Source organism: Dermacentor silvarum, chromosome 11 (genome assembly GCF_013339745.2).
Source record: "Dermacentor silvarum isolate Dsil-2018 chromosome 11, BIME_Dsil_1.4, whole genome shotgun sequence".
NCBI lineage: Eukaryota > Metazoa > Arthropoda > Arachnida > Ixodida > Ixodidae > Dermacentor > Dermacentor silvarum.
This window is the reverse complement of record NC_051164.1, coordinates 50,311,309-50,333,436: the sequence shown is the minus strand read 5'-3', so window position 1 is coordinate 50,333,436 and position 22,128 is coordinate 50,311,309. Positions and strand designations below refer to the sequence as shown.

Genomic DNA, 22,128 nt, shown 5'->3' with positions numbered 1-22,128 from the left:
AGAGACGGTGCGGACGAGCGACGAGCGCGGTTGTTGGCAGAGTAGAAGTGCGCCCCCCCCCCCCCCGCTCCCTCCGGCGCTGGCTTCCTGCTTCCTTGTTTGCGCGTGGGAGATGAGTGCGTTCGCTCTCCGTGATAGCGCGCGTCCCCGCACGCTTCCGCTCGGGCATAGGGCACGCGGCGAAGATTTTATCTATAGAGAACCTCACGGCGACGGCGACGCCGACGGCAGAAATCCGGTTGAGGTGTCCATATAATTGCTATCACAATAAAAACAAACGCACGCTTTGCTATGAAGTTCAATGTAAGTAATCGGCCAAACTAACAGAAGCTCCCAGAAGCGAAATCCACTCTGAAACGGGATCGAAGTTTCCGAATAGAAAGACAGATGTTGTCGAGCGAGGTAGCTCTCCGTGTTTGTCGATCTTGCGGCTTCTCCATAATGAATGAAGTCCCAATATATAACATGAACAAATCGTATGGTGCATTATTGATTGTCTGTTTGAACAGGAGGAACACGATACCGTAAGTCGTGATGAGCTTTTTTTTTAAGTTCGCTGCAAAATGTTTCAAAAATAAAATGCACCACAACAAAAAGTAAAACAGTGTTCTAGATCTCAGGTGGCTTGCCATGTGTGCAATTTGTATTCCAGAGCACACATACTCCTTTTTTTCATGAAGCCTTCTTTTTGCTGTTAATGTGAAAGTGGGCAGCTGAAAGAAAAATATTTTCGCTGATGGCGGGGTACACATTCTGCAGGCACGACAAAGCACATCTTGACCAGAAAGACAAATACGACTTTCAATAGATCTGGTAAGAGAAAAGGTCATGCGCAAATGACAGATTTCGGGACATTCGATCAACTTTAAACAAATATTGTAGACTGAATCCGGCGTTTCAAAATAATATAATTGCTATCGCAATCAAACAGTGTCGACAATTAATTTGAAGAAGCCACACAGCGGCAATTTGACAGCTGTGCACAATAAATTTGTTCTCTTCAGCACGTCCAGAACAGGACATTTGAGAAATCTGGCTCTGGATAAGCTCGTGTAAACCTATGCTATGAGATATGCCACATGGGTACGTACGTGCCTTATGCACATGGCTTTACATAATTTTGTTTTTTGTTTACAAGTTGCAGTTATCTCTAGTGTCCTTTTCGTCGTGAATGTTTCATAACTTAGGTCGGCACTGAGAGAAATATACTATACGCTTTTGCTTAGAGAAGGCAGCGTAAGTAGACCGACATGAAGAGAGACTCGATGACCACGAGAAGGCGCGTGTGAAACGGTGGTGTTGATGAGAAGCGCTTCCCGTGGGCAGCGCGTGCGCAGGGACACACCTGTAGCGCTGCACTGCCGATCCGGGCAGCATTGCATGTGTAGCGTGCGTTGGAAAATGTGGCCCGACTATTACTAAGTGAATGAACAAGCGTAGTGTGAGCGCGCACAAGCAAACATGAATAGATCACACTGAGTGACCGCAGACGACTGTCAAAACGCTGGCAGCAAGCCCATACGCTGCAGCGGGCGAAGGTACGTGCGGTCTATCGCTTCAACAGAAACTGAGCGGCGAATGCACAGTGCATAAAGGTCAGAGCCGTGTGGAGATAAGAGACGGTGCGGTTGAGCGACGAGCGCGGTTGTTGGCAGAGTAGAAGTGCCCCCCCCCCCCCCCCCCCTGCTCCCTCCGGCGCTGGCTTTCCGCTTCCTTGCTTGCGCGTGGGAAATTGAGTGCGTTCGCTCTCCGTGATAGCGCGCGTCCCCGCACGCTTCCGCTGGGGCATACGGCGCGCGGCGAAGATTTTATCTATACGGAACCTCACTGCGACGGCGACGCCGACAGCAGAAATCTGCTTGAAGTGTCCATATAATTGCTATCGCAATAAAATACCATTTTAAGATTTTGTAACATAAAGACAGTGGCCTAAGGTTTGTCGTTAAATATAGTAGCAGGCACTAAAGTAAACAGGCTGCAAAGCGCGCTCTCAGCAAGGTGGCCAGGGAATGTATCGCCCCCGGCGCCCAAGCCCTCTAGTTGCATGCGCCCCCTAGCGTCGTCCCGACATTAGCGAGACGCGCCACGTGCTTCCGTCGGAGTACTTGTTCTTCTTACACCGTGGTCTGTATAGACCATCCTCGGTTTCCACATGTTTGATCGCCACCTACTAATTTATGAATAACTGTCAGCAACTTATTTGCAGACAGTTATTCATTTCCAACTTTTTGTTTTCGCTACTGCTGTTTGCTGCTTTAATTAATTTTGCTACATTCACTACTGTAGGAGGTCCCGATTCAGTCTCCGACTATGGACCTCTTCTGTATACACAAATTTTGTAATTCATTCAATGCCCAAATAAAACCACTTCTGACTCTGACTCTGAAGTGCTTTACAAATAGTATATAATCGATGCTAGATAAAGATATCGGTCTATATTCGTTTGCTCTCTTTAGAGCTTCATCTTCAGTGCTCCTTGGGGATTAAGGTTGTGTGGCACTGATGCCTTCAGGTCTTAGCCTTGTTTTTATGCAGAAGTCCGTTTGCAAAATAATAAAATAATTTTTGTCGAGTTTTGGACCCGCCAACGTTAGGATCAATCATATTCATTGAAGTGTGGCATCAGCAAATAAATTCATGAACTTTTCTTCCAAAATTCTGCAGCCTTGCCGCAGAGAACAGTTTCTTATAGTGTTTTTAAATAGGATTCTTATTTGCGACGTATCTGTACATAATTAAGCACCTGATTCAGTTTTTAATATTTGCTTGAAAAGCGCGTATCGATTTTTCATTACTTTGTGAGCTCCTCATCTGTGAAATGAGTTGTGCGTGAACGATTCACTGCCCTTCTGCAAACTTCCGTCTCGCATATCTGTATTGGTGCTCGATCTGCAGTTATCTCATCCCTACACAACCCCGGCTCCTGGCTTTGGAAAGCGTGCAGATTACGAAGTAGATCACAGAGGTGATGTTTTAACAGCGGAGCTGGTTAGGCCGACCGTCAGTCCGTGTATCGCGAACAAAACTTCGCTGAGCGATGACGTCATCTGCACTGCCTAGCAACCACCTCGCCGAGCGGCGTGTGCTTCGCCTCCTCTCCGTGCCGTGCACATGTTGCCTTGACATGGGACGTTAAGGAGAGGTAAGGAGAGCATGTGCGCATCGCGCGCAATGCTCGGGAGAGAGAAAGTGAAAATAGAGAGAGAGAGAGAGAGAAATAAATTGTAGCTGCATCAACGAGGCAAAGCGCAGAGCTGCTGCCGACGCCGTACGCGTTTCCCCGTTTCCCCGCATTTGCGCGCGCCAAACGCGCGCGGTGTCCGTGACTGCAGCAGGCGCCTCTGGCGGCGGTTCGGCAGGTTTCGACCAGCCACGTCACAGCCAGTGTGGAGGCGCTGCTTGGCCGTGCCTAGCAGCACTTAGCATTTCCTAGCAAAACTTAGCAAAGCCTAGTAAAACCTTGAAGAAGCTAGTTCGATCACCAGCTCCACTGTTTACTCCAGCCTTGCACCACTAGTGCAAGCTGCCCATGTTTTTTTTTTTTCAGGCGCGATTGGAAATATCTGACTTTCTTTCCTAAAACTCCAATGAGGACAGTCTCCCTCACGCTTTAAGAGAACCAAATATTCAAGAGTTTCGAATAGTTGAATTTCGGGTCGAATTGAATAACAAAAATTAGATTAGTATTCGAAATAAGGAATATTCGTGCGCCGCCATAAGATATCAAAGAACTCTTCACCACTTCACCTTCAACCTCTGGTGTAGGCTGCCCGCATTTTTTTTCATCACCTTTTCTTTTTTCGAAACAAGAACACCCGCAGTCTTGCCCTATAAAAACGGGGTGAAGATTCTTCAGGACCTAAATAAATGTTACCAGCACCACCACCAAACAAGAACAGAGAACGAATCTGTTAGTGAATATATGTCCTCCGTCGCGTAGTGCGTATAAACATTTCCAGTGTCGGCACACTTCGTAGTGCCATAGCGTATTATCCTTTCCCAGAATCTGTCCAACCTTTCGTCCTTCGTCACCACAAGAAATGGTCTTGGTCGGCTACGGAAAACCCGTACCACACCAATCAAGGGGGAACAAATAAATAACCTATCGCTACTGTAGCTGGGAGCTTTGCGGCAAGGATTGTGTGGCATTGTGGCATACCGTAGGCGAAAGTGCCACACGACCTTGCAACACTTCTTTGGCACACTTTTGGCTTATCTCCAAGCGTACCCAAAGCCTGCTAGAAAGCATCCCAATACTGGCAATGGTTCTAATTTACTTCACCCTTTAAATCCCTTCCCCTGTGTAGGGTAGAAAACCGGACGTGCGTCCTGTTAACCTCCCTGCCTTTCATTTCTTCTCCACCTACTTCACTCGAAGCGCCACGCGTTCAGACTAAAGAGTAGAAAGCAGGCAGTCGAAAATTTTGTAATAACACATTTCTCGTTACAAGTCGTTAAGTAATGCCGAAGTGCAACGTATAGGTGGGCGTCGAGGCTCCGACGACACGTTGGCGTAGCGTTTAGCAACGCAACGTATTTCTCAGGGTTGTGAGGTAAACAGTGATTTAGAATGCGATTCGAGTACTCCTTGCCATAAAAAAAATTAAGGAAGTGTATGGAAAACACTTCCTTCACGCCTATTTCGCCTTCACGTTTACCCCGTCACGGAGGGGTAAATGTTCGAAGGCTATTGTACGATAAGGTATATAAGGCTTTCGCCTTAGTAATCGCCTGGTTCCTTGCTTTATAGCTTATTTCCGTCTCTGTACAAAGCAGGCTTGCACGTAGGGTTTCCTTACGTTGGGAAACGGACTGGCGGACTTCAAGGACACAAACCGTGAACACGACAGAAGAACTCGACTTGTCGCTTCATGCATACAGTGTCTGTGTATAATTTCATACAGCCAGCAGCGGCAGGTCCATGGTATGATCACTACTACCTGCTATACCGCATGTGGATGTTCACTATGGAGAAAAGGTCAAATGAGACGCGAGATCGGGTTAGCTATAACTTTGATGATCTTGCGAGGTGACGCTGGCTAAACTAAACTTATAACTCTAGGGTAGAAGATTCGGCCAGTTAGTACATAGTTAAAAACTTACAAGTAGAATGAACACGTGGACACTTCAACATATATAAACAACACGTATGAATGGCCTACGTATGTTTAATACATCGATCTTACAAGCCTGCTCATCTGTCTATGTTGTGCCTAACTAAACTTTCACCTATGTTGGGTCCACTGAGGCACGTCAGGTTAGGGTGACGAAGGCAAATTATTATTACAGCTTGCTTCAGACAATTTCATGTGCCAGGGATTACTGGAGTATAACTAATACTCATTGGCGCGCTCACAATAATAGACAAAATGATTATTCTTTCCTGTGCTGCTACACAGTGTCCATTTGTTTCTACATTTCCGCTGCTTGTCTTCGTGAAGGGTCATGCAGTACACTATTTCCCTAGAGGGTCTACAGCTAAACTTGCAGTGATTTTCTGTAAGTTATCTGATAAGATAGCACGGTCACATTCTGTGACACGCAGTGCTGCTACTACTTTATTAACGCGATAGCATTAAGGGCCCCATGTCGCAGAAAATCCGGCGTCGGTGTCGGCGTCAGCGCGGATGTCGGCGTCCGTGGCGGTTAAAAATCATCCGTAACCACCCCGACCGCGCAGGCCCTCCGCGTGGCGCAAGGTGTTAGTGCAGGAGAAAACCATTCCGAACCACCCCGACCGCACAGGCCCTTCGTCGTGGTGCGAGGTATTAGTGAACAAAAATTGAATTTCTCACAGTGAAATTCGTCAGAAAATGGTGAAGTACAACTTAAGCACAACTAACAGACATGGTGGCGTCGGGCTGTTATTTCAATGTACGAGAAAACATAATTCTGTAACGAGGAAACTCAAACACAAACCTCTTTTGCCAGCAGCATTTCTACCATAAAAACACCGGCTCACTCAGGTAGCCTACTTGCAAAAATCTTATCCAGATGGCGCTGGCATCCTCGGCAGGTCAAATTGGGACTTGGCCTACCAAATGCGTTTCGGACAAGCGCGCGCGTCGGGGCAATAGCAAACAATTAATAAAATAATGAAAAAATCTCCTATGGACTTCACATTTTAACATAAGACGACTTATATTGCCCCTTGAAAAACGTGTTCCCAGCAATGCATTTCTGTTTAAAAGTAAAGCCGACTTTAAGGGGATCGGTGTAAGCTTGGTGTTTGTAAGCTGGCTTTCCCACGTTGTGTTGCAGTGAATTAAGCCTACATGCCGGATGCGAACGATGCGATGCGAACGGGTCCCGATAACGCTATCGCGTTCTACTCTTAAAGGCGAAGCTTAAGCGTCCTCCAACGTTTTTTTTTTTTTTTTGATACATTCGAATCACGCGAAGATGCTGAATACTATCTGTCACCTACCACGATTCTCCCTAAATCTCGTTATATAATTGTGAACTCATCCATACGCTTACCGTTAATCTTAGGGCCGTACAAGCATTTGAAGAAAAAACTTACCATTATGTATGTAATGTTACAATATACACGTTCTATCTAACAGGACCATTGTCACGTCCGGCCCTACGACTCTGCATCAATTTCTTGCTTATGCTTTAATTACAGTGCCAGTTTCGCAGTATACCTTTGTGTAGACAAAAATATATTAGAGACAGGAGATAACACAGCTATCACAGGTATAAATACACAAGTGCATTTCCGTAGGTTATCACAAAGACCTTCAGATGTGCTGAAGTCGGACCCTGCATTCGTCGTTACGTGGTATCGCTAAATTTCAAGGCGACACGAGCCATCCATTGTCAACAGGCCAGCTGCTAATGAGATTCTTAAGACAGATATAGTGAGGACGGAAAGCTGCAAAGTAGGGGCAAAACAGTTCTGCGATGTGAAATCAATTTTATTCATACGGCCAACAGTTCTGTTGTTGCACACAGAGTTTTCGTGGACGTCTTGCGTGACGGGTACCACAAGTAACCAATGGGCGGCAGAAAATAGATATGCCAGAAACACATACCCCAGGAAGATGCCTCAGCGTGGATTTCACAACGCACATCATTTGCTTCTGCGACCTGCTCCCAGTCTGCGATTGCGTCCGCCTCCTTTGACAATCTCTTTAAGCTCGACTGGGACAGGCTGCCTTGCCTCGCGAAGAATCGACACGAGGTCGCTGGCGTGGCGCTTATCCTGGTATGTAAAGAATGTGTACGCCACGGCGGTCTCTCTAGCATGCGAAGCATAACCAAGGCGCCTCATGTAGAGCTCCGAAGACCTGGGGTAGTCGTAGTTGATCACGAAGCGTACGTCGCCGGCCACGTCTGGTTTTCGCGCGTACATGTCGGTGGACACTATGATGAGAACCCCCTTGGACTGGAACGAGGCAAGTGCCCAATCCTGCTGTTCATCCCTCTTTTTGCCATGGATGCCGATCACGGGGAGTTCACGAAGCATCAACAAAGTGACTATGTCGTCCACTGTCTGCCTCGTTTCAGCGAAAACCATGACCTTGTGCTGTGGCTCATTGAGAATGTCCTGGAGGAGCTCGACGAGTCGCTCGCTTTTCTCTCCCTCATCACACACGAAAACGATCTGCTCAACGGTCTCGTCGCGCAGTTCCGGCTTTACGTCGATGCGGACTTGGATGTAGTCATTTAGGAGATCCTCGCACAGCGGATGCACGTTAAGGGTTCGTGAGGTGAGCCAGATTTGCGTCTGGTGGTCAGGACGGATCCACTGTGTAATGGCCTGGATTTGAATCTCGAGGCCCATATCCACCATAACATCGGCTCCGTCAAACACTACGTGCGTGCATCGTGAGAGGGACAGCCTGCCTTCTTTCAGGAAAAAGAGGAGACGACCAGGAGTCGCGATGCAGATCTGAGGACGTTTCTCGAGTTCTTCGAGCTGCGGTTTTTTAGGTTCGCGACAAGAAAGGCAGGCCGCTCCAACCTTCGTGTACCCCTGGATGTCACAGGCTACTTGGTGGACTTTCTGAGCCATCTCACTGGTCGCAACGAGAACCAGTGCGGTGGGTCCATCGCCGGACTGCAATGGAGGTTGGCTCAAGACGTGTGACACGGCGGGGACGAGGTAGGCAACCGCCTTTGCTTCTGAGACAGCTTCGACTACAGCTAGAAGGTCTCTGCCACTGAGTGCGATAGGCCAACACTGAGATTCTATGCTCGTGAGACAGCCATGGTTCCTCGTTCGCAGCCATTCAATTATGGAGTCTGGTACGTTGACCTCTTCGAGATTTACCATCGGCTTGGGTACACCTCGCCCGCTGATTGCGATTTTGTTACCAAGCCGGTAATCGTTCACCTCCTGCTCAGACCGCTCCGCCGTTGTAACGTGCTCGCGGTAAATGTTCTTTTCGACCGGAACTATGAGAACGCGGTCCCACCTTGGAGGAATTCCACTAGTCTGACTCTTGTTGACGTGGTCCTTGAGATTCTTTTTCTTGAGCATTGCTGTAGCCGTATTTTGGCTATCACCGAGGGCTTGATTGTACGCAGACGCGGTCCTGTTCCCCTGTTGGTTAGCGTTAGGAGGTTGTAGGTTAGCGTTAGGGTTTAGGTTTAACAGCGGCTCTTCCATGATGTTCACCAAAGCTTCCATCACCACGTTGATCACTTCGTCCATCTTGGGAAAGTTGTACCTCCTGAGCTGGAATTTTTCGACGGCGGCCACCAACGTCCCACTCCTTGTTTTAGTTGTTGTTCTTGTGGCCTCAACGGTCTCTTTCCGCCATCTTATTCTTTCTTTTCTTCGTCTCGAGTAATGTATGGCGTATACCCACAGCATCACTATCAAATAGATGTGCGATATAACTTTAAATTTCTTATTAGCATTTAAATATTGCGCCTCGTGAGACAGAGCCATCAAGACTCCGATAAAATCCGAAAATACGGTAAGGATGCATTTTTCTTCGAACCGAGCATGACCAGTGGCGATGATATGCACAGAAGAGGAAGACAAAGGTAAATATTTACGCATGATGATAGCGTGGAGGGATGATGATGAAATTCACACACTGCTCAGAGTGGGTTGCGCCTGGTCATTGAGGAACAACAACACACTCACAGTAGATCGTGGGAGAAAGTCACTTCAGGCAATCGCTTGAACATAACATAACAAATTATTCGGCCGCTGAGAACACATCTCTAAAATAATCTATACGACGAGAGGCTCAAAGAAAGCAAAGTTATAAATTTCAGAATAAGTCTAGACGCACAAGCGGTGCTTCTAAAATAACTTTCCGCATACTCGAAGATCGGCGACATTACAGAACAAAAAGGATACATAGGATACATCGTCTATCACGTCATCGCGATAACGAGAAAAAAATTTTGGCGGCAGCCATCTCTCGAACGCTGTGGACGGTAACATGATTGGCGGTCAAGCAATGCAGTCACACACCGTACTGCAGAATAAAGGGTAATTTATAATTTGTTGTGCTCCTTCTGAGGCTTCCGTTGCTTCTGCACATACAATGTCTCCAGTATCGGCGTACTTTTCTATGACACTCACTTGCCAAGGTCGTTCATGAGCATGACGGAAGCCTCAGACATATCATGAGTGATATGTCGACAACGTACGGCATGGTGACAATGAAACGACGTTTCTGAAATGATGACAATGATATAAAGAAGACAGCGTGATCGCGACGACCTCCCGACAATGGGCATAACGACGAGTATACGAGGCCCACGACCTACTCAACTCCGGACCTGCTCAGCTGTCCCTTCTCCTTAGCGCCTGGTTTACTGCCCACCTTCAGCTGCTAGTAAATGAAAGTACGAGTGTACAGGCGCTAGTTATAACCTGTTCACTGTCGTCTCCTTCTGGGTCCGTTCCAGCGCTGTTGTTCCTATATCGGTAAGCACAAAGCGCTTATATAAAGCGTTTGTGAATACATAAGCTCACATAATACATGTTGTACGTGAATACATAAATTCATCTGCAAAGCGTGGGTTTGCAGATGAATTTAGGTAGAGGCATTCGTGAATTCATGCATTCATTGATGAATTTTGCAGTCATTCCTGATGACATTGTCTTCTTTAGCAACACTGCGGACAAACTGCAGCAAATGATTAAGGACCTTAACCGAGAAAGTGTAACAGTAAGATTGAAAATTAAAATGCAGAAGACAAATGTCGTGTTCAACAGCCTGGCAAGAGAACGAGAGTTATATATAGTGGGTTGTAAGAGTTATATCATCATCATCACAACTTGCGCCTGCAAATTTCCTAACTTCATCACCCCACCTAGTTTTCTACCGTCCTCGACTGCGCTTTCTTTCTCATGGTGTCAATTCTGTAACTCTAATGGTCCACCGGTTATCCATGCTACGCATTACATGACCTGCCCAGCTCCATTTTTTCCTCCTAATGTCAACTAGAATATCGCCTATCCCTGTTTGCTCTCTGATCCAGATCGCTCTCGTCCTGTCTTTTAAAGTTAGGCCTTATATCTTTCGTTCCATCGCTCTTTGTGCTGTGGTTTAACTTGTTCTCGAGATTCTTTGTTAACCTCCAATTTTCTGCCCCATATGTTAAAACCGGCAGAATGCAATGGTTGTACACTTTTCTTTTCAATGACAGTGGTAAGCGCGCAGTCAGGATTTGGTAATGCCCAACACAATTTTATTCTGTAAATTTTCTTCTCATGATCAGGTTCCCCTGTGAGTAGTAGACTTATATAAACGTACTCCTTTACAGACTCTAGAGGCTGACTGGCGATCCTGAATTCTTGTTGTCTTGCCAGACTGTTGAACATTATCTTTGTATTCTGAATAATAAACTTCAACGCCACTCTTACACTTTCTCGGTTAAGGTTCTCAATCATTTCTTGTAATTCGTCCTCATTGTTGCTGAATAGGACAAGGTCATTTACACAGCGAAGGTTGCCGAGATATTCGCCGTTGATCCTCACTCCTAAGCCTTCCCAGTCCAAGAGCTTGAATACTTCTTCTAAGCGTGCAGTGAAAAGCATTGGAAAGATTGTGTCTCCTTGCCTGACCCCTTTCTTGATATTTAACTTTCTACTTTTCTTGTGGAGAACCAACGTTGCTGTGCAATTCTTGTAGATATTTGCCAAGATATTCCTGTATGCCTCCTGTACTCCTTGATTACGCAATACCTCTATGACTGTTGGTATCTCTACTAAATCAAATGCCTTTTCATGATCTATGAAAGTCATACCAGATAGGTTCTTTGTACTCCGCGGATTTCTCAATTACCTGATTGATGACATGGATATGATACATCGTAGAAAATTCCTTCCTGAAGCCAGCCTGTTCTCTTGGTTCGCTGAAGTCAAGTGTTGCCCGCACTCTATTTGGGATTATCTTGGTGAATATGTTATACAATACTGAAAACAAGCTAATGGGTCTATAATTATTTAATTCTTTAGCGTCTCCGTTTTATGGATTAGTATGATGCTGGCGTTATTCCAGCTCACTGGTACACTTAAAGTCGTGAGGCATTGCGTATAAAGGGCCTTCAAGCATAATATCTCCTCCATAGTTGAATAAATCGACTGTTGTTACATCCTCTCCAGCAGCTTTTCCTCGGGTCCTGTCTTGCAAGGCCCTTCTAACTTCATCGCTATAGAAGGAGCCTCTGTATCCTGTTCATCACTACTTGGAATAAAAGTAGCTTAGCTGCTCTGGAGACTGTACAGGTCAGTATAGAATTCTTCCGCTGCTTTTACTATGTGATCAAAATTGCTGATATTTTCCTGCTTATCTTTCAGTCCATGCATCTTGCCTTGTCCTAAGATAGGTTTTCTTCTCACCGATTTCATGCTGCGTTCATATTTTATAGCTTCCTCAATCTTTTCATAATTTCTAATATTCCTTACTCTCTTCTTGATCAGTTGTGACAGCGAATTCTATCTGATGTCTCGAGTTTGCCACTGCCATGTTTTGTCGTTTCTCATTAGGTCTTTTGTTGCTTGGGAGAGCTTACTTGCTAGTTGCCTCGGTGCCTTACCTCCCACTTGAATTGCTGCTTCCGAGATCAGCCTAGCTACGGTTTCAGTCATTGCCTCTATGTTGTCTTCATCTTCCTGCTCTAAAGCTCCATATTTGTTTGCAAGCACCAGCCTGAATTGGTCTGCTTTAACCCTTACTGCGTCTAAAGTTGTCCTGTTACTTCTTGACTAATTTTAATCTTTCTCTGCATGTTCAGAGAAATCCCCGATCTCTCTAACGTATGGTAACTGCACTTTACGTTACCTAACACTATTACATCCTGCACTATGCTGGGATTGGCAGAGAGTATGAAATCTATTTCATTCCTTGTTTCTCCATTAGGGCTTTTCCAGGTCCACTCCCTGTTGCTACGCTTCCAGAAGAAGGTATTCATTATTCGGAGCCCATTCATTTCCGCGAATTCTACCAACATCTCTCCTCTCGCGTTCCTATAATCAATGCCGAAGTTGTTAAGTGCTTGCTCACCATCCTGCTTTTCCCCACTTTCGCATTGAATTACCCCTTGACTACAGTATACTGAGTTTGCCCATTTCTCATCGCTAATTCCACATCTTCATAAAACCGTTCTATTTCTTCATCATCGTGACTGGAGGTTGGGGCATAGGCTTGTACTACCTTCATTCTATACCACCTATTCAGCTTCATTACGATGACTGCTACCCTCTCATTAATGCTGTACAATTCATCAATGTTTCCCGCTATGTCTTTATGGACTAGAAATCCTACCCTGTATTCACTAATCTGGAAGACCTCTGTAGCAGAGGATGTGGCCATTAGACAGCACTGTACAAACCTCACCTGTCATTATAACCTCACTGAGGCCGATATAAGAGTTGTATATAGTGGGTATATAAGAGTTATATATAGTGGGCATATGAGAGAGATATATATATAGTGGGCACAGCAGCACTGCCGAATGAATGTCACCTAAACCCCGCCTTCTATTGCTCGAACAGGTGCTGCTGATCTGTGTATCTTGGCACGCAAGCGCGTCGGATACATCGAATACATGCGTGGCTAGTCCAAATGCTGATGGTGCCGTTATCGGCCTCGGACGGATCGTGGACGGCACTCTCGAGCGCAGCCATAGAAGAACCATTGAGCTACCCGTCGCGTAGGTATCAACTACGGGCGGTCTCCAGCGGTCTTCAGTGGGCACGGCCTGAGCACTGCCGAAGCAATGTCACCTAAACGCGAGCTTCTATTGCTCGAAAAGATCAGTTACTATTCAGGTTACGGTTACAAAAGTGACAATAGGTTTCTTGTTGTGCTACCGTGCCCAAGTGTACGTTTTTCTGGATTTGGTTATCTGTACCTTTAGCTGTCCGGGGATGTTGAACTCAACCTATTTCCTGATACTAAAACCCTCTTACAAGAACTGTGTGATGACCAAAAGGCAATTTAGGCAGAAATGGGTACCCTCGGAAGAAATCGGATCAAAGTAGAGAATGCCCTTCAAACTATCAAAGATCAGAGAAATAAAATAGACCAGCTAACAAAAACGTCACAGAAATGAACATAACACTATCAAAACAAGCAGAAAGACTGGTTAACTTAGAGGACAGGAGCAGACGATATAAGCTCTGGGCTTTTGGGATTAAAGATAAAGAGGGAGAAACCACAGAAGATTAGGGAAAAGCTGTACTGGACAAAATATTTCTGCAGAAACTTGGCGTCGAATTGAAAACAGTTGAACGCATCGATCGAAGAGGCAGAAAGCAGAGTAGCTCACCACGACATATGAAACTATACGATTTGGGAGAGAAATCGAATATTTTCAAAAATTGCATAAAACTTAACGGTACCCCCGCATCGGTAGACGACGACTTCTGCAAAGAGACTTTAGCCAAGCGGAAGTTGCTATGGCAGTCTTGGAAAGAAGAAAGGGAGGCAGCAGAACGCATGCATCTTAGCTATGATGTGCTGGTCATCAACACAAACGTTTATTTCTGGGACTACAATAAAAACAGCCGAATTAAACTCAAACACGACAGGAAAAGGTTATGCCCTGCGATGAAAGATGACTGAAGCCATTCGCGACCGCATTGAAGTGACCTTCGCTTACATAAAATAAATGCCCGAAGTATTGGAAATAAAATTGGCGAATAAGAATATATCTTGGCCAGCTATAACCCGCACATATCTACTGTAACAAAAGAAACATGGCTGCAACCCGAAATATAGGACAGCAAAATTGCACCATCAGGCTACAAAGCGTTTAGGAAAGACCGCGGTTCGCGAGGACGAGGAGTGGCTATAATACTGAAGGAAAATCTGGAAGCTATCATACAGCAAGGATTTGCAATTAAACTAGCAAGAACGTTCTTTATTGTGGGAACTGTCTGCCGCCCTCTCAACGCGCCTAGTTTATACATAGCAGCCTTGAAGCATTACCTTGTGACCATTTCAACACGGATTCACAAACTAAGAATTGCAGGCGATATTAATCTGCCGGAATTAATTTGGACACAATATAAAACAAAAATATACAGTGGACACCGAACTACTTCTAGATATAGCGCTCAATTACGATTTGACCCAGATAGTCTATCATAGTAAACGTGAAACAGAACGTGTGCACTCTACACTGGATTTAGTTTCTCTTGATGGGCAAACCGACAAGTACAAATGTCTGTAGACCGTGGCTTATCTGAACACAAACTTGTAATGGTGGAGATAAAAAATGTCGCAGCTTCGCCCAAAAGGCCAAGCATCAATTGCGAAAGCAAATTAGTAGAGAGCTATTCGGACTAGGGAGAGTAGTTTTATCGGCTGCATAAACTTCGGCACATTCGCTTACTAAATGAATTAACAAGCGTGGGGTCAGCGCGCACACGCAAACATGAATAGGTCACACTCGATGACCGCAGACAACCACTGTCAAAACACTGGCAGCGCCGCAGCGAGCGAAGATTCGTGCGGTCTATCGCTTCAACGGAAACTGAGCGGCGAATGCACAACGCATACAAAGGTCACAGCCGTGTGGAGATCGCTTTCGAGATACGGTGCATGCGACGGGCCGCACCGGCGCAAAGCGCAGTTGTTGGCAGAGTAGAAGCTGCCCCCCCCCCCTTTCCCTCCCGCGCTGCCTTCCCGCTCTCCTCCTTTCGCGTGGGAGATTGAGTGGCCAGTTCCCCTTGCGCCCGGTTGCAAAATACGCATTTGGTGCCGCAGCACAGCGTCGCCCGCCCACCCTCCCTCCCTCCCTCCCTTTCTCCCATACCCCCACAGCCTTTCGCGCGACGTAAGTCGCGTTCGCTCTCCGTGATAGCGCTCGTCCCCCGCGCGCTTTCACTCGCACATACAGTGGGCAGCGACGATTTTATCGCCCTTGCACTTCATACGGAACCTCACGGCGATGGCGACGCCGACGGCAGAAATCCGCTTGAAGTGTCCATATATTTGCTATCGCAATAAAATTGACGGTTGCTTCCCACGTGAAGGGGAAGATTCATGCAGGTGCGCAACTACAACAAGGCCGACGATACGAGCACAATCAGTTGTCATTTTTCTTGGACTTGTTCAGAGACGAAGAGGACGTAAATGAGATGTGGATAAGATTTAAAGAAATAGTTACACTATGCATTACAAAATTTGTGTCTTTAAAAAGAAAAAGAAATTAACACAACCCTTGGATGACCAGACAGATTACACATCTGAAACATGCAGTTAAACGCCAGAGGCATAAAAACAAAACGAATCGAAGATGTGAAGTTTATCGAAGCTCCTACAGGGTAAACATAGGCAAGCAAAAAAGAGGTGTTATGAAGAAACCTTACCGACCTTTATGAAATCTTCGCCGCGACGTTTTTGGCGTTACTTGTCCCAGAGCGGAAACAATTCCGGGCTAGCACATCGTGGTCAATGATGAGTTGGTAACTGACTGTTCTACCATAACAGACGTACATAATAGATTTTTCCCAGTCAGTGTTTAGCGATTGTCCTAATAACACTGCTTTGCACACGTCCCCTCCCTGCCACTTATCGGTCATGCCCGATAGTCAGGTCACTTATGAAGGCATTGTCTCCTTATTGCTTAACATTAATTAAAAGACATCCATTGGACCAGATGGTATACCGAATAATTTTCACCGGAGATATGCAGAATGAGTCACCCAATATCTCGCCATAATATTTAAGGCTTTTCTTGAACAGAAACGAATTCCAGATGACTGGCCAATGGCAAGAGATGTGCCGACCCACAAAACCGACAAAAAGTCGAGAACGTCCGTCCAATTTCCTTGACTTGCGTTTGCTGTAAGCTTTTAGAACACATCATATCCAAATCTATCTATACATATCTGGAGGACACAAGAACACCCCTTCCCATACAGCACGGCTTTCGACAATACATCTGTGCAACAACCCAACTTCTAGAAACAATCGACGCTTTTCCACGTACTTTATATATACAGGGTGTTTCAGCGAACACTTTCAAAATGTATTTAAGGTTGCCTGTGGCAGATAGCATAATTCTAGTTAATGAGCTGGTCTACTCGAAGAGGCGGACAGTACTTGCACAATAAATTGAAATGCATATTCGAATAATTACCAAAAATTCACTAATTAAGTTTTTAACTATTTACCTGATGACCATATTGCAATTTGCAAATTATAGCCGTGGAGTTCGCAAGGCACATCCACTTGGAACGAATTCTCAGGATGACACCATTTTCGAGATATTACTTCCCGAACTTTGCGGAGAAACGCATTGGCGTTCCAGTTAATTTTGTACGTCAATGCATAAAGCGATGTTTTGTCAAGAAACAAACTGGAACGCCAATGCATTTCTCCGCAAAGTTCGGGAATTAATATCTCGAAACTGGTGTCATCCTGAGAATTAGTTTCAAGTGCATCCGCCTTGCGAACTGCACGGCTACAATTTGCAAATTGCAATGTGAGCCATCAGGTAAATATTTAAAACCTAATTAGTAGATTTTTGGTAATTATTCGCATATGCATTTCAATTTATTCTGGAAGTACAGTCCGCCTCTTCGAGTACACCAGCTCATTAACTCGAATTACGCTATCTGCCACAGGCAACCTTATATAAATTTTGAAAGTGTTCGCCGAAACACCCTGTATTGGAGCACTGAACGGGCTGGGCTGCCCGTCCGAGCCCGACCAAAAGTTTTATGGCGAGACCCGGGCCCGGCCTGGGCCGCAAATAATCTACGTTAACCGCCCGGCCCGGCCCGCCACCCCTTTACCTTAGGCCCGAGCCCGGCCCGAGCCCCGTTCGAAATCGGCCCGAACCCGGCCCGAGACCGAAAAAGTCCACCGAGCGACATTTAAAAAAATATAATAAAGAAGTGAATGAAAGGAATTTATTTTTAAATCATAAATACATGTCATATGCAATTATGAACACCATTTGAGCGGTCTGAACGCAAATACCAGCGCGCGAAGTAGTACGAATGACCTTGCCGAGCATTATCGCCTGCAGCTTCCAAAGGCGCGACCTTGATGCGGCCCAATCCACTTCTATCGCAGCGCCGCCACACTATTTTCCACGTCGGGCCCCTCACCGCAAAGCATGCGCCACCCCAGCCGCTCGTCCCACTAAACCGTATTCGAGTACACTATAGCCGAAGCACAGCCACGACCGGTCGTGAGCGCAGCGCATGGATGGAGTAAATGGAGAAAGGAAGCTTCGCGTTCCGCCATGGTGCACCGCAATGCGCTGCTGCTAGGCGGCCGGTTGAGAACATACGTGCAATCATGAATGGACGCAGTAACGTATTTCAGCCACGTGACGAATTATCTTATCTTACCAGTCATCGTTTTACCAATTCGCCTTTGAAGAATCAGCAAGTCGCGAACGCGCTTACACCACGCTGAAAGCATTGATTACATTGATTTAGGTAAGGAATACAATGGCATCCTTTGGTTTCAGGCGACTTCGGTCTTTCTCGACTTTTACATTCTGTTCAAACAGCGCAAAATACGACGGAAGAACAGGGAAGTACACAGGAGTAGCACTGCCAGCTTCCAGCTGCGCCGGGGCAACATGTTTTTCAGAGTCGAGACGCGCGAGGATAACTCGCTGCACGTTACATGCGCACCACCAGAAAGTCCGAGCCCGGCCCGGGCCCGGGTCAAAAAGCACATGCCGTGCCCGAGCCCGGCCCGAGCCCGTGACAAAACTGACCTACCCGGGCCGGCCCGGCCCACGAGCCGGGCCGGGCTCGGGCTTTCGGGTAAGCCCGAGCCCGTGCAGTGCTCTACCCTGTATAACAGAAGCCAGATTAATGCAATATGGTTGGATTTTTCAAAAGCCTTCAAGAAGGTTCCGCAGCCTGAATTAATACAACAATTAGTGTATGTTGGCATAAACTGTACAATAGATAAGCGCGTCCCTGAGAGGCCGAACACAATATGTGGAAGTAAATGGTTACAAATCTGATCGATTACAAGTTACTTCAGGAGTCCCAACATAGGTCCAACATTATTTTCAATCTATATAAATGATATTACACATGCCATTGATATAAGCACAACACAACGGCGCGACTTGTTGCAGATGACTGTTTAATTTAGAAAGTTAAAAACAACGAAAATGACCAGAAAGCGCTTCATGAATCTCTTGCAGTCATCAGTGATTGGTGCGCTACTTGGAAAATGTAGATTAATCAAACCAAAGCTGTTGCTCTTTGTGTGACATAAGAGTAAAGACGGACACATTTACAAGTATACCATAGGCTCTATCCCTGTCTCTGCAGTTGACGCAGTAAAATATTTAGGCTTAACCACATCAAGCAACTTAAAATAGACGAGACATATTAAAAACGTTTGCTCAGCAGCGAAAAAAAAAAAAGCTGTGGCACCTGCGACGGAAATTGAAGCTTGCTACCACCCCGTTTTAACTGACAGCGTATCTAGCGTACGTTTCGCCAACTTTGGAATATGCAAAGACTATATGGGACCCCCCTGAAATCGGGCTGATCAAAATACTAGAAAGAGTGCAGAGGAGGGCCGCTAGATTCATTATTTCAAAATACTCCTCGACAGAGTCAGTAACAGTAATGTTACGTCTAGTAGAACTTCCACGTTAGCAGAACGCCGACAACTGACTAGGCTAAAATTCTACTTGTTGTCAAAAATAAACTAAACAAAGATATAACACAATAATTATTTCAGCAGCGACGGAAAATTGGCAGAGAACTAAATGAACATACGTATGACGTACCTCAACAGCGTGTCAATGTATATGCAAATTCATTTTTCCCAAAAACAACTCGACAATCGAATTCCTTGCCATTATGACTGCTCCAATGTAGCTCTAAAAAATTAAGAAAGGGCTCAAGGAATTCTTTCGCAAACCGGTTTACAAAGCTGACATTATTTTACCGTGTTCATGTTGTGTTAACTAAAATTTCCGTACTTACTGCGTTACTGTAGCACTTGAATTGCTGTTGAATGTGTAAAACTGACGTACTAATTGCGCTGATGTACCATTGAATTACTGTACTCGTAAATGGCAGTTGCATTGCGTACTTCATATAATAGTGTACGAATTATTTGTATTAATAATTTTACTGCAACCCACCCATGTAAAGGCCTGAGGGCCAACAGTTTACTGAAACAAATACATTGTAGTGAAGACGAATGCCCGGCGCTGCAGCCACATCGCCAGTCATCCGAAAAGCGCGAGCTAGAGATTGCCTGAGCTGCCCTGGTTGAGAATCTAATGCGAACACAGGACAAGAGAGCAGCGGGCAGCGTTCGCAGCGTGTCTCAACCAGGGCAGCTCAGGCAATCTCTAGCTCGCGCTTTTCGAATGACTGGCGATGTGGCTGCAGCGCCGGGCATTCATCTTCACTACAACATAAACAAGTAAATAAATTAATAAATATTACCAGTCAGCCTCTAGAATCTCTGCAGGAGAACGTTTATCTAGGTCCGACCTAGATCCTGTGAAAATTTACAGAAGAATAAAAATAGGCTGGAGTGCATACGGCAGGCATTACCAAGTCATGACTAGAAGCTTACCAGTGCCGTTGAAAAGAAAAGTACATACCCATTGCATTCTACCGGTACTGCGTGGTCGGGGTGGCTATAGGGATGATTTTCTCGGCCACTGGAAAATCAATTAAAATAAGTGACTATCCTTCGTCCTAGAACTTTACGATGTTTTTCATTTCCGAACCGCGAAGACGCTAACATCCTACAAATGAGACAAACTGTTGTGAACATTACGAACTCTACACTGCGACTTAATGTGAAAGAAATGCGCTGTTTGTTACTGCGTGCAAAAAAACAATACGAGCGGTTATTTAACGCTATTTTAGAGAGACGCTAGCCGACTGCACGCGCCGACATTTTTTCCGGTACGGGCAGTCAACTTGAGGAGTCACGTGGCCGATCATAGCTTGACCCGCCGTGGTTGCTCGTGGCTTTGGCCTTGCACTGCTAAGCACCAGGTCACCGCATGAAATCCAGGCCGCGGCGGCCACGTTTCCACGGGAACGAAATGCAAAAACGCCCGCATTCCGTGCATTGGGTGGACGTTCAGGAATCTCAGGTGGCCGAAATTCATGTGGATTCCCCGACTAGGGCATGACTCATAATCAGGTCGTAGTTTTGACACTTGAAACAACATTTTTTTTTTTGTTAAATCATGGCCTGGTGACATCAGTGCCACTGTGTTCGCAAAAATGATCAACTATCCAAGCATTTCGTCACAGCATAACAGCCGCCATTCCCAACGCAAATCGTCGCCTCAGCCTAGCGTATAATGTCAAACGAACCGGTCATGAAAGCGATACCGACGGTTAACGGTTGAACGAGAGTTGGCGCAGGCGCATAGGAGCCAGATATCTGCGCAGGGCTAGAGTACCAGTAGGTTGTGATGAGGCCAACGTGATGACGAAGCTGGAATGGCAACAATGGAGCAATCCCGACAGCATGCATACGAGCGTATGACAACAAAAGCATGACGGCGAAGCAATTAGGACGATGGCAGAATCATATGATTGAATGACGACAGCATGGTTGCAATAGAATTAAAGTCGAAGGCCACCTCCCATTTAAAAATATTAGATACATCTCTTAGCTTCTATACGCATAGCAAGCAATATGTGCATCTTGCGAATGGAGCGCTATATGCTGTATGCATATAAGTCATCTGCGTAAATACATATCTGCGCAGAGTTTGGCGCATGGTCAAATACCACTATACACTGAGGTATTCCGCAATATATTGTGCGCTTTTCGGTGTCATCGTATTTACTGGACATGTAGAAATACCTATATATATACTTCTTATGATATGATTAATAAAAACGCATTGTTCATAATTCAATGCGTTCATTACATAACGAGAGTCTCAAATCCGGCAACATTGATGCCTGCAGGTTGCATGTGCGTGTTTATTGACCCGTTCCCTTCACCCAAAAAGATCACCTATTCGTGTCGCCTGCGGCAGAAAGGATATTCCACACCCGCTGCCAAGGTTTGTGAGTGGTGTTATTGTCTGTTGGCTTCTTATGACATGATTAATAAAAATCGGGCCCCTCGGTTCCCGTTCTTCTCGATCACACACACACACACACACACACACACACACACACATATATATATATATATATATATATATATATATATATATATATATATATATATAGAAAGGAAAGACTTGGAGCTTTACCAGAGGTCATCAGTATTTGGCTTGTAAATGTCCAATACTGATAGAAAAAACGGCGACCAAAGGCGATATACTTTAATGTCATCTGATTAGCCCTATTATCGACACAATCAAACGCTCATTTACTCCCTAGAAATCCATATAGTTGTGTAGGGGAAGGTCACTAAATAAGGTGCTGCTGGGGCCTTTCCTGAACCATATCATTGATCATAAGCATTCTGGCTCAACATGTATCTCAGATTATGAGCGAGAGAGATCTCTGTTCAGTTGGCAGTAGCACGGCAAAGTAAGTACAATAAACTGACACAGAAATTATTCTGCATGAGGAGAAGCTTATCGCACGGGCATTACGCGCCTACCAACAACCAATTTGATTCATATGTATGCCAAATAAAGGTAGGTACGACGGTGAAAAGGCCACAAAAAACACGTGTATCACCGCTAACCACACGTGATTTACACCTA

General features: G+C 45.5%; 1 protein-coding gene across 4 annotated transcripts in view; it reads right to left on the bottom strand.

The window, feature by feature from the left end:
* LOC119432577 (putative ferric-chelate reductase 1) overlaps positions 1-22,128 on the bottom strand; it is a 365,279-nt gene that overhangs the window by 285,444 nt on the left and 57,707 nt on the right. The window lies entirely within an intron of this gene.